This window comes from Solea senegalensis, linkage group LG1 (assembly GCF_019176455.1).
Source record: "Solea senegalensis isolate Sse05_10M linkage group LG1, IFAPA_SoseM_1, whole genome shotgun sequence".
Taxonomy (NCBI): domain Eukaryota; kingdom Metazoa; phylum Chordata; class Actinopteri; order Pleuronectiformes; family Soleidae; genus Solea; species Solea senegalensis.
This window is the reverse complement of record NC_058021.1, coordinates 7,424,328-7,436,505: the sequence shown is the minus strand read 5'-3', so window position 1 is coordinate 7,436,505 and position 12,178 is coordinate 7,424,328. Positions and strand designations below refer to the sequence as shown.

At 38.1% G+C, this 12,178-nt stretch overlaps 1 protein-coding gene across 1 annotated transcript in view; it reads right to left on the bottom strand.

Moving 5' to 3' along the window:
- LOC122767732 (activated CDC42 kinase 1-like) overlaps positions 1–10,690 on the bottom strand; it is a 48,648-nt gene extending 37,958 nt beyond the window's left edge. Inside the window, exons 1-2 of the mRNA XM_044023207.1 lie at positions 10,435–10,690; positions 4,255–4,449 (exon numbers count right to left, since the gene is read on the bottom strand). The gene's annotated coding sequence lies outside the window, so the exon portion shown is untranslated. The remainder of the gene's footprint in view (positions 1–4,254; positions 4,450–10,434) is intronic.
- Between the last annotated feature and the right edge of the window lie 1,488 nt (positions 10,691–12,178).

Sequence of the window (12,178 nt, the reverse complement as noted above, 5' to 3'; positions counted from 1 at the left end):
CTCTGTTAAATATAGAGATTTCCCAAGTAGTTGTTGGAGATTAATCCACGTTCTGATCACGTTCACAATCTGACCAGTCATCGCATAGAACCTACTCAGCAAGCTTTTGGAACCTAAATATACTAAAAATAGTACCTGGTACCAGGTACTATGCTAGTGGAAACGCTACTTAAACCGTGCCTTGGCATGGCGAGGCGAGGCAAGTAGAGCCGATGGAAACGCGCCATTGGTGACACATGACACTAGCCTGTTGCTGCTGCAGACGCATAATATCAATCATTGTTCACTATTGTATTTTCTAAAATCGTCACTAATACCTTTATCATAGACGTTTTTAATATCATCATATAATTGTACGTTTATATCGCCTAACAGCCAGATTTTAAAATATCTGAATGTCCCTTTTATGAAGTAAAGATGCAGGGGTGGCAGACACGTGACATTTAACCAAAGTTTCTAGTTTGAATATAATGACTTTTGGATTGACGACACATACACACGCAACTTAAACAAAACCAGAGATTGGCTATGTTAGAGGGAGAGCTCATAGAAATAACAATGACATGAGGTGCAGGTGATCCATATTCAGTTTGAGCCAGATTGTGATTGCAGGGCTCGTCACAAGTCCATACTGGTCGTTTATGAGAGGTTAATTTTTCAGACAGTAGAGCAGAACTTAAATTTAAAACTCAGAGAAGCTCTCGTCTTTTAGTCTCAGTTACCAGTGTCACAAGGTGATCTATTACAGAGTCACTTAATCAGGAAACCTAATGCGTTAACAACCCAGCTAACATACAATACAGCAGGAAGTGAGAGACAGCACACCTGTCGGCCGGGGGTGATGGTAATGCAACACCTCTGTATTTCTGTGAGGGAACAGAAAACGACGAAAATATAGAAAGAGGAACAGTCAACAGTGAAGGGAATACTAAGAAAAGAGAGAAGAAACAGACAGAGAAGCATGTGGAAACTGGTCTGCTAGTGGACTGATGGAGGAGTAAGAAGTCTGGTGCAATGGGGGTGTGAGTATGGTGTGACAGCCGGATGTAAGTTCAGGGTTAAAAAAACACTGTCCTCTCACCCCCCACTCCACACACACACACACACACACACACACACACACACACACACACGTTCGACATTCATGACATGAGGGGACATTGCATTGACTTACATTCATTTCCTGGAGACTTACTCTAACCATAACCACAATTACTACTGGCCTAATCCTAATCCTAACCCTAACCCTAATCTCAATCTCAGCCTAACCTTAAAACATACCTTCACCTTAAAATGTAGTAATTTACGTTATGGGGACTTGCTTTTTGTCCCCACAAGGAAGACAAGTCCCCATAATGTGACTGTGTAAACAGGTTTAGGTCCCCACAACATTAGTAATACGTGGACACACATACACACACACACACACACACACACACACACACAGGTTTCCTGGGGCTCTCTTTCCTTCTAGTTCTCCTCTGTCAGTCTGGGCCCCCCAGGCCCTCCAAGCATTTAGAGACACTCTCCGCAAAAAGCACAGTCACTGGACAGTGTTCTATTCTGAGAGCTTCCTCCCTCCTTCCCAAACACCACTCAAGTCCAACTTTCTTCCCACCATCACTCTTTATTTTACTCCTGCATGACACTGAATCTCTCAAGGACACAAACGGCATTTGTGTCTTCACATCACAACACATTACGAAACCTAAACTAACCGTTAACCACAAAGACCTACAGAAACTGAGTAGGAAACTAGTAAGTAGACAGGATAGTATCTTTCACAGGATGCCAATTATTTTCTTTCTATTGAAAGAGCAATTCTTATATTCTTATATTTTGGAAAAAACAAATTGGACCTGGGCTGGTGTATATAAATGTGTGTTTCGGAAACTTTTCGATTGTGTGTGCCCATAATAGCCAAACAACAGCAGTTTCCAGAACTTCACATTACAACGGTAACAAGAGGGGAAGGTCATCAAGGTCACATCTTCACCAACATTGCTCATATCAAAAAAAAGAAAATGAAAATCACTCAGTTTATTTTATTTTCCAAATACTGGTATTAAGTAGGTCGAAGTTACACTTGAAGATATAATATGCACCATTTCTGCATTAAAATGTTAATAAGTTATAGATTTTGTTATGGAATGTACTTCATATTATTAGCCAAAACATCTACTTTTTATTGACGTCATCCATTTAACCATCTCTGCTATAACTTCCAGGGCGAAACACCTGAGTACAGAAGAAATACAGTATCTGGTAGTTAGCCAGTTTGTTGTCATTTGTGTTTTCTATTTTATTCTGTGTATTTGTCTAATGGATCACGACGACTCAGCATCAAAAAATGCAAACAGACAGGAGAATCAAACAAGACTTCCCATGATCCCACGGTGCTGCCCAACGTCATCAAACTAGGTCCTTTGTAATTGCTTTGAATGAGAGGCCGTTAGCAGCAGAAATGACACACTGTGTGTTAAATTACAGTACGAGACAGACATCAGACCTTTGTAGCGAGGACTATCCTCTGCGGCAGAGGAAGGAGGCTTGACCTGACCTTAACAGTTCTATGAGATAAGCATCTTTAACAAGGCTGTCACTCCTCCTGTCCTCAACCCTGCTCCAATTATAGAGCCATTTACTGGGCTAAACGCTGATGGTCTGCCACTGATAAGAAAAACAACCTGCATTCGCTCATTCATCATATGTGTGTGTGTGTGTGTGTGTGTTCTTGTATGGGTATCTTTGTGAGGACCAACAAAACTTAAGTGAGTGCACCTACTCACAAAATGCATGAGTACACACACACACACACACTACTCTAATGAACCTCAGTGGTTACCACTGAATAGTTTCTCTTGTTTGTTTATTTATTATGAAGAATGTTTATACCACCTCAATAAGCTATCAACCTGTAAAATATGTCCACAATCTGTAAAATATTCTGGAAATCTGTATATATTTATCCATATGTCTATTAATATACAGTATTCACTTCACCTTATCTGTATATAATAATCTGTACAATTTATTTATATTTATAGCGCTCATTTATATTCACATTTGTTTTTTATATTTACACTTATTTTTAGAGCATCCCACTAATCCACCCAATCCATATATACCCAACAATTGCATTACTCTCTGTAAAAAAATCTACTTCTATATATATGTATATATATATATATATATATATATATATATATATATATATATATATATACACATACACATATACATATACATATATATATATACATATATACATACATACACACACATATACATATACATATACATATACATATATATATATATACACATACATACATATACCTTTTTTTTCCTGATTGGTTTGTTTCCTGCTGTTTGTCTCAAAAATACATTGAGCTCTGTATGAGAATAGACTGTAAGTGTTTGCCTCACTTCCATGGGATATTTACAACTATCGCACAGGAGTGACGTTTTCTCCAATCAGACAAATCAGTCATGGTTGGAGCTAGTCTAACCGTATCATACCATTTTACTCTGGCACCCCAAAGGAAGGTTACCAAAGAATGGAATCATTGTGGCCAGTTATCAATGGAAACACAAAGAAATATGCACTGCACTGTCATCATAGGGCGAACATACAGAGACAAACAACCATTCATTCTCACACTCACACCTACACTCAAGTTTAGTGTCCAATTAACCTCTGCATGTTTTTGAACTGAGGGAGGAAACCGGAGAACCCAGAGAGGACCCACGCACACACGGGAGGAATATGCAAACTCCACGTACACAGTAAGGCCATCGGTCTGAACAGGATCCAAACTGGCAACCTTCTTGCTATGAGGCAACAATTTTAGCCACTGCACCCACATCCATTTTCTGTTTTTAAATGTATGATTGTGCAACAGTAACAGTAGTATCCTGAACTCACCAGCATCACGTCATCCCCTGTGTTTGCTTCTCTGCATTTTCACACACACATACATACACACGCACACGTCACTTATTCCCCTCACTGAGACACTTAAGTCTTAAAATACTAAGTTTCCATTTACAACATACATCTGTATATTCAGGGTGAAGTTAAGATAATAAGTCATGGTTTCATAAGTTTTGCAAGATATAAAATATACTTGATATCAGATATTTTGAATGACAAGCAATATGAATCAGAAATAATGTTTAACCCAGGGTTATAACATGTAGCGAATACAATACAATAACACATTATCATTGCAATATTTAAATGATAGGAACCTGGTTTTGTCTCCTGGTTTGAGTCCACGGTCCTGTGCGACACTGGAGAAGCTGCTCTCAGGTTGATGACATAAGGCCAACCACATGCAGATGAGGCCCAGAATCCATGGCACTGCGAGACAAGCTCACACTTCCATGATTTCATCTCCATCCATTGGTCAATACAAGCCCCCGTGGAATGCTGAAAAAAACTGCCTGAAAAACAACAACAGAAAAAAAAAAGTGTGAGATTTAATATCCTAAAAAGAAAGTAAAGAAACATTTTTACATTTCAATAATAATCTATTCCAGAAAAAAAGTGTAAATTATGTTCCCATTTTGAGGAAAATATATGATAAAGACATGACAAAACATGACTGACAGCTGGTACTGTCCGATAGAAGCCTGGTGTGTTCAGTTGTCAACATCGCAATTCTGGAGGCTTCAAAACAGGAGTTCAGATATAGCCAGTCACCACTTGAGTCTGATCCATGGTCATAGACAGGTTTAAAAGGTTTATACAGAAAATTATGTCATTTCTCAGCATGATAATAATGACTTATTTCTTCTTTAGATACTGACAGCAGTCTAGAGTAGAACAAAAGACAAAACAGTCAGTTATCCTGATCTGATATCTCCAAAAAAAGTCTACTCTCTATTTAACAAAACAAAACGTAAGTACATGATGAGCCAACATATTGTTTAACCACATGAGTGGATGTTTGAGTTCTTACAAAGAAATGATATTTCCTTTCTCATCTTCATCTTCCCATTTCAAGGCAAATGAAACTGTGTCTTTTACAGTGAAGTTCTGCTTCACTACCAAGCCTTCAGCAACAACCTTCCACCCACTCACACTCGACACACATCACCACAGCGCTGACAACACCTGAACTGGATTAACCACAGAGACACTATTGCAAAACTGAAAAAAGTGTAAAGTGAAACCACTCTCGCAGTAGGATTCTGATATGTTTGATTAACAGTTCATTAATGATAACTACTATACCATAAGTTGAAGTACAGACAGAAAATATGAAACTTTGGTTTTACTGTGACCTGATGAATCAATAACCTATTGAGCTGCAACCGGAAGCAGCTTCCAAAGCTGGATGTAAATTTAACTTGACATTGTTCCAATCCAGGTCTGTGGGCTGGGGTAGAAATGCCTGAGGGGCCCTGTGCAGGAGAGGGCAGTATGAATGAATCAATGCGATTCACACAGACACACACGGACACAGTCCACCCACCACCTAGTAAAGTAGCTGACTGGAGCCTACAGTGTCAGAGGAGAGGTTCACAACAAGGAGAAAGACCGAGCCATTCTTCCACCCTCCGTACTCTCCACAAATGACTCCTTTGTCCGCCAGAAAACAGACTATGTATGTAGCTGAAGAGTGCGAGGTTAGCATTCACCACAGAAACACACACTTAAACATATACAAGCTCAAAAAAGGTATGAACCGTAAACAAACATACCCAACCCAGCTTTTAAATCACACAACAAAAACACCCAGGCATGTCATTAACTTATCCACGTGCACCACTCATGCATTTGCAACGGAGGCTAAAGTAGTAAGCAACATCTTTTCCTATTGACAGCAATCTGTTAACATGCCAGAGGGAGACATCATGTGACCACGGTGGATTTTGCATTTTGTTATGCAACAGTCAGTCCGTGGGTTGGACAGGGAGGAGAAGGTGGTTCATGGCTGCTGCCCCCACCCTGGCACATAAAGACAAACAAACACCACCCTGTCCCTGGAGAGTGCACGAAAGGCCCAAAATAAACTACTGCATGCACACAACTATGAAGAGAGGCCACTTAAAACACTACATGTTCAAGAAGTGAGGTCAGCTAATCCACCACAGAGCAACAAAAGAACTGTGTTTACTCATATTCTCTAAGGAGTGGATTTAATGTGATGTTAGTTGTCCTATTATGCAGTTACTGGGCAGTGAGGATGAATCAGCACCTCCAAGTCTGAGGCCATGCTTTCTCCAACATGGTGGATTGCTGCCACTGGGGTGAGGTTGTGAGTTTTGGTGACTTTCGTTGTTGTTATTATTCTGTGTCTGTTTAAGTTCGAGGACAGGACTGAGACATTATTTGTAATCAGACCTGGTTGAGGGAGCATTTGTATGTGTATACCAGTATGGAATTAGATTTGTGTAAATATTTTCAAAATGAACCTCAAAATACACAAATTGCAAATAAAATATCGATTTAATCATTCAAAAATATTGTATTTCATTTGTTTGAAAATACACATGGTTTTTGGTTGGCGATTCTGGCGATTTGGTTCAAGTTTTGGAGTGACAGCTCAATGGCTGGAAGTACTAGTCACAGGCTTGGAATCGCTGTCTGTCTTAATTGTAAGTATCTAACGTTTGTCAGACTATAAACTCACAATCTAATGTCGACAGGCAAAACCTGGGGGAATGAGTTCCAGACAGACAGCAACTCCTAGCCTGTTAGTCACAGGCTATCCATTGAGCTGTCGCTAAAAAAAATAAGCATCTTTATTCATGTATTTTTGTTTTTAAACTTTTAGTAACATCAGTAAAGTTGTTTTCTTACATCAGTTTCATCAGATAATGTACACACAAATGAACAGTCGTCCGTAACTGTGCACATTTTCTTAAAGCCTGCGGATATTAATCATAGTAGGCTCAATTGTAGAATTGTCTATGTTCAAACCTGTGTTAAATGATACAATTATCATAATAATATCATGAATTGCAATAATTTGGTGAGGATAATTGTGACGGCAAATTGCAAAGTGTCCACTGCCGACCTCTGGACACATCAGACTGTGAGTTTTTATATCCCATATGACACAGGAATGCTCATGGTGTCTGTGGAGACAGGGAGGTTTGAACTGTTACCTTCTGCCACCATCAGCTGAACTGTAATGGTGTTTTAAGGTTACACAAGGTTGGTTGGTCCATCACTTGAGTCGACACTGAAGTACCTCAACTAATATAGATCATGGCCAAGAACTGAACATTAAAACATAAATGAGAATAAGATATTAGGTATAATAGTAGGGCAGGTATTGGCTGTGTTAGTTTTAGCTACAATGGTTGTTAACTAATCTTGTTGTTATGAGATTTATAGGGACACTGAATGATATACAATAATCATGCTATTGTGTGTGTATAAAGGGGAGGGACTGACAGGCCAGGACAAATACTGTGTATTCTTCACAGGGGACAAAGGGAAGCTGCTCTTGTTGGGTCATTTGATACAGCACAGTACAGCTCTACTTTCTCTGTCAGTCAGTGAAGACGAGAGTGAAACACAATATTGCCCATCAGAGGAAACAGGAAGTCATGTAGTCCCACACCGACAGAAGGTATGAGGTACTTCATAGAGACTCGCGTGCAAACATGTGGTGATGATGATATGCAATGTTACATTTTTCATATACATTTCCTGATTAAACACGCACATGCACTGAAGAGGGAAAGCAACACATCATTGCCTTTTGTGTGTTGCACTAATCCACCTGTAGACCCACAACTAACTACTGGCATATTTTTATCTACAGTACAAGGCCAACTTGGGTTCATCATCTTATCTATGGGCCAATATATTTAATTAAAATAGGGTGTGTTTCTATTAAATGTTCCGATGTATTAGGCTGAATTGTGGAAGAAGGATGCCCCACTTTGCTTCACCTTTCGCTCAGAATCATTTGCGAAAACTATTAAAAGAGCTGGATGTTGCTCAATTAACTCAGTCAAATATGGCTGTAAACAATTTCCAAAGACGATGTCATGTTTGATTACTGAATGATGACTATTTTATGATGTATATTTTGATATTTCATGAATCTGTGTTTTATTCTCCCTTTATAGAAATTGTTATGTGCTGTGGCTAAATAAAAGAGACTTTTCATCTCAATGGGTTGAATAAAGGTTATTATAATAATAATAACTGGTCATGGATCATTGTTGTATAGGTCGCGTTTTAGTGCCGTTTTAAAAATACACTAAAACGTCATTTTAATCAAGTACTACCTACACAGCTAACAGTGGAGGTTCTACCTTTTTTTCAGACTTTGACTTTACAGGAGACATTCATTATTGGTTTATGTCTTAACAGGACATAAAGATTATCTGAAAAAGAAAAGCTTGCGGCGGCACTGAACAATTTCCTGGAAAAGACATCTCATCCCTGGCTGTCATTCTTAATTACTGACTTGAACTTGCAGTATAAACTATAGCTGGAATTGTTCTGACTCATCATTCATCAACTGTTTTCAGTGATCTGGAACTCATTGAGGAAGGAGGTGCAACACTAACGCAGATTGTGACATCCTGTTGGGAGTTGGTACTGCCCATATTTGGAACTATAGCTCCCTGGGCACCAAGCCAGTACTAACAGGCAGTTTCCTCTCAATTAACCTTACAATCACCTACATTAAATGCTTATTGCCAACATATTAGCTTTGTATCTGATTTGAAGACCTGTTTTGCATTCATTTGCTACTTTATTAATTACACCATTAAAATGACAGAATGTAGGAGTGATGATTGTATAGGTGAGTGATTCTCTCCATATACTTGTATAGGAAAAAAATGATATTTAAAATAAAATACAATTAAGACTGGGGCAGTTTGAGACTGCTTATTTTTACATTAAAATGTCAGTACCAGTTGTAAGACCTGCTGAGTTTGTGTGAGTCAAAGTCTATTTGTACTGTACATCTTTTACAACTGTATTTAATGATTATTTTGCACAGTTTTATACATATTTGTTGACTGTATTTAATGTCTATTTTGCAGTGTTTTTCATTTTATACCGCAGTATCCTGATTAACCGTGATGATTTTTGTCGCTAATAATCGATTCATCTTTTGGTCCATAAAATGTTAAAAAATGTTGATCAGTTTTTTTCAAACCTGGAAATGATGTTTTCGAATGTCTTGTTTAGTCCACAAACCAAAATGATGATGATGATTCACTTTTAATGATTTCTTTGTTATATTGAGCAAAGAAATTAAGAAAATATTCACATTTCAGAAGCTAAAACAATCAGAATTCTTGTTTTAATAATGAAAGAAGCTTCAAACCGATGATTAATTTAGTAATCTATTAATAATCAATTAATCGAGCAATTGTTTCAGCTCTACAAAACTTGTCATGTTAATCCCAATCAGAGCTGCAGTACTAGAAAGGCTTAATCATTGTCAAATGAAAATCAAATCAAAAACAATGTGAACTCCAGGGGAAAGCCTATTATTTATTAAGTGAATGAAATAAGTACTTTATAAGTACTTAGTACTCTTATTCATTCATTAACACAGTCACAGTTTTTGTAATAATTATTCTATTTTTGATAGATCTATGTACAAGACGATTAAAGCCCTGTGTGGTGTTTAGCAATGACAATGCTAATTTTAGAGAAACATTTGACAAATTCATCCTGTGGGCCAGATTGGACCCTCTGACCGTATGTTTGACACTCCTGCATTAGCAAGTAGTTGTTAATATTTCAAAGGTATGTGTTCCATCTCGTTTTGAATCTATAACACAGTAAAAAGCACTGTCAAACTCTCGGCTCGCAGGCCACATGTAGCCCACCAATCAAAGTGGTTATGATGTTATGAGTTTTCTCTGGGTTGTTATTGTTGTTATTTTTTTAATAGATTTAATTTGCATCATAACTATGTTTATATTGTGAACTATGTATGTTCCATATATATATATATATATACATTGTTCCTGAGAGTCAGACCTTTCAGAATAAAGTCAAAATTCTGAGATTAAAGTCTCAGGATTCAAGGTTTGATTTTATTAACTTTCTTTCAAAATACAATACAATTCCAATCGCAACACATGTATTTTATTTTATTTATTAAATCGTTCAGCCCTACATCTCGCGTTTTTTTTATAATTATTTAAGCAGATGTTGGTTACGTGGGGGAGTGAGTGAGGTTGCATTAGTGTGTGTTTCTCAACACAGGTAGGGACAGCAGCAGCTCTCTCTCACCTGCTGGCTGCTTCCCGCCACACAACAACAGTAGCAGCAGTCTCACAAACTGAAGAGCACAACGTCCCACGACACGAACAACCGGTACAACAGTACAAACTCAGTATGGAGATACAAACGTAAAGAAGTGTTTCATTCATGTTTACTGTAAGTGTGTATGTACGTGTGTGTGTGTGTTCAGCGACAGAGCGCCGACCTACCTGTCAATCACAGCTGCTGTCACTTGTTGTCACCTCCTGTTCCGGTGTTGTCTCCCCTCCAGCGAACAGGCTACAAAACTAACACGTCGTGACTGACGGTGTGTGTGTGTGTGCGTGTGCGGTGACGTGAAGGGTCGCGGCGCGAGGCAGGAACACAGCGGGTTCCTTTTGCACCTGCGGCCACAGCTGAACGGTTCAATGGACCAGCGAGGGCAGGACGACCACTAACTGTCGGGGGGTGAGAGTGCTAAACGAGGCTGCTGACGTCACTAATGTGCTGCCAAAGATCGTGTTGTACCGCGGAAGATGCGTCACTGCAGTGCGGGAACACGAAGCTGGCTGGGACTGGAAGGTTTTCGCTTCACAAGGAGTCATACAGCGATGTCACTGCATTAAAAACTACTGTAATGATCAATTCTACTTTTCATTTGATATCCAATAATCATGTAAAATTTCATCAGAATAACTATTTTATAACCTGATATACTTTCCCGTTGTGTGTAAAAAAAAAGTATTTATGTATTGATATCGTTCATGTTGTTTTATCCTATTTATGGTGTATTTTTTGGCCATTACTGGGTCGTTGATGTTTTTCATTTTCGGTCATCCATGACTGTCCAGGTGTAAATCATATATAATTACCAAGAAAGGTAAGCAACACTGATTTTTCTTGTGCCGTTTGTGGCTTTAACTTTAACAGTATATGGTTATTTTTTCTAAAAGATTATTGCTGTAATTTCTGTTTTGTTTCTTTACATTCAATATATCTTGTCATTGTGCAATGTTCAAATTAATTTAACTAAAAATAAAACGCTGAAAATTGAACATTTACACATTTCGTCAATTAAGACTTGAGTTAGAATAAGACACTTTCTTTGTTAACAGTATTTCCTTTACCTTAACCTAAGGCCATACATGCTTGCATAAATCATAACTTTCATAAGTAGTACCTATATGCAAAAACTAGTTAAACTGAATTAAACTAGCACTGTAACATTTCCTCTTGATGCTACAGATTGTCACAACATATGATTTGAACCAACATTCAGACATTTTTCATGGACTTTTTTCAAGTTGTTCATGCATTTATTTACAATTCTCGTTTGGTCAAAGTCCTATTGACAAAAGCTTATTTTTTGTGGGCTTATGGTTCTGTGCTACAAGAATCCGCATCAAAGTGAGACGTCTTTGCTTCATCACATCTCTGCAACACAATTAAACCTTCAGCCCACTCTTAAAGGGACACGCCACAAAGTTTGCCTCACTACTACACTCGCTGGCTGCAGCCTCAACGAACAGGTGAGTGTTTTGTTATTAGGAATACACATTTTAATATACATTTAAATACGAGTGCGGCTGTTTTACTCAGTAGTACAAAACAGACGAGTTACTTTTGTTCTTCCGTGTCAAACTGTAGTGGAATTGAATTCACGCCATCACTAACTTGAGCTAAAATTGCACTATAACGTGTCTCCATCATGTGGTGGCATTGTATAATCAATTTTCTTTTTTGAGTTTAAGGAAAGTCTTTAATATCCTGAAATGATCACCTCAAATTTACAATAAAGCTTTCCATCACTCCATCACTTAGGCTAAAATTGCACTATAATATGTACTTTGTCTCCACCATGTGGTCAAACATTGTCCCATTAAGGACAGAAGGCGTTACTCAGTGTAGACTGTAAAGCCATTCGAGGCTAAGTGTGTTTGTGATGTTGGGCTATATAAATTGACAAAGATTTGA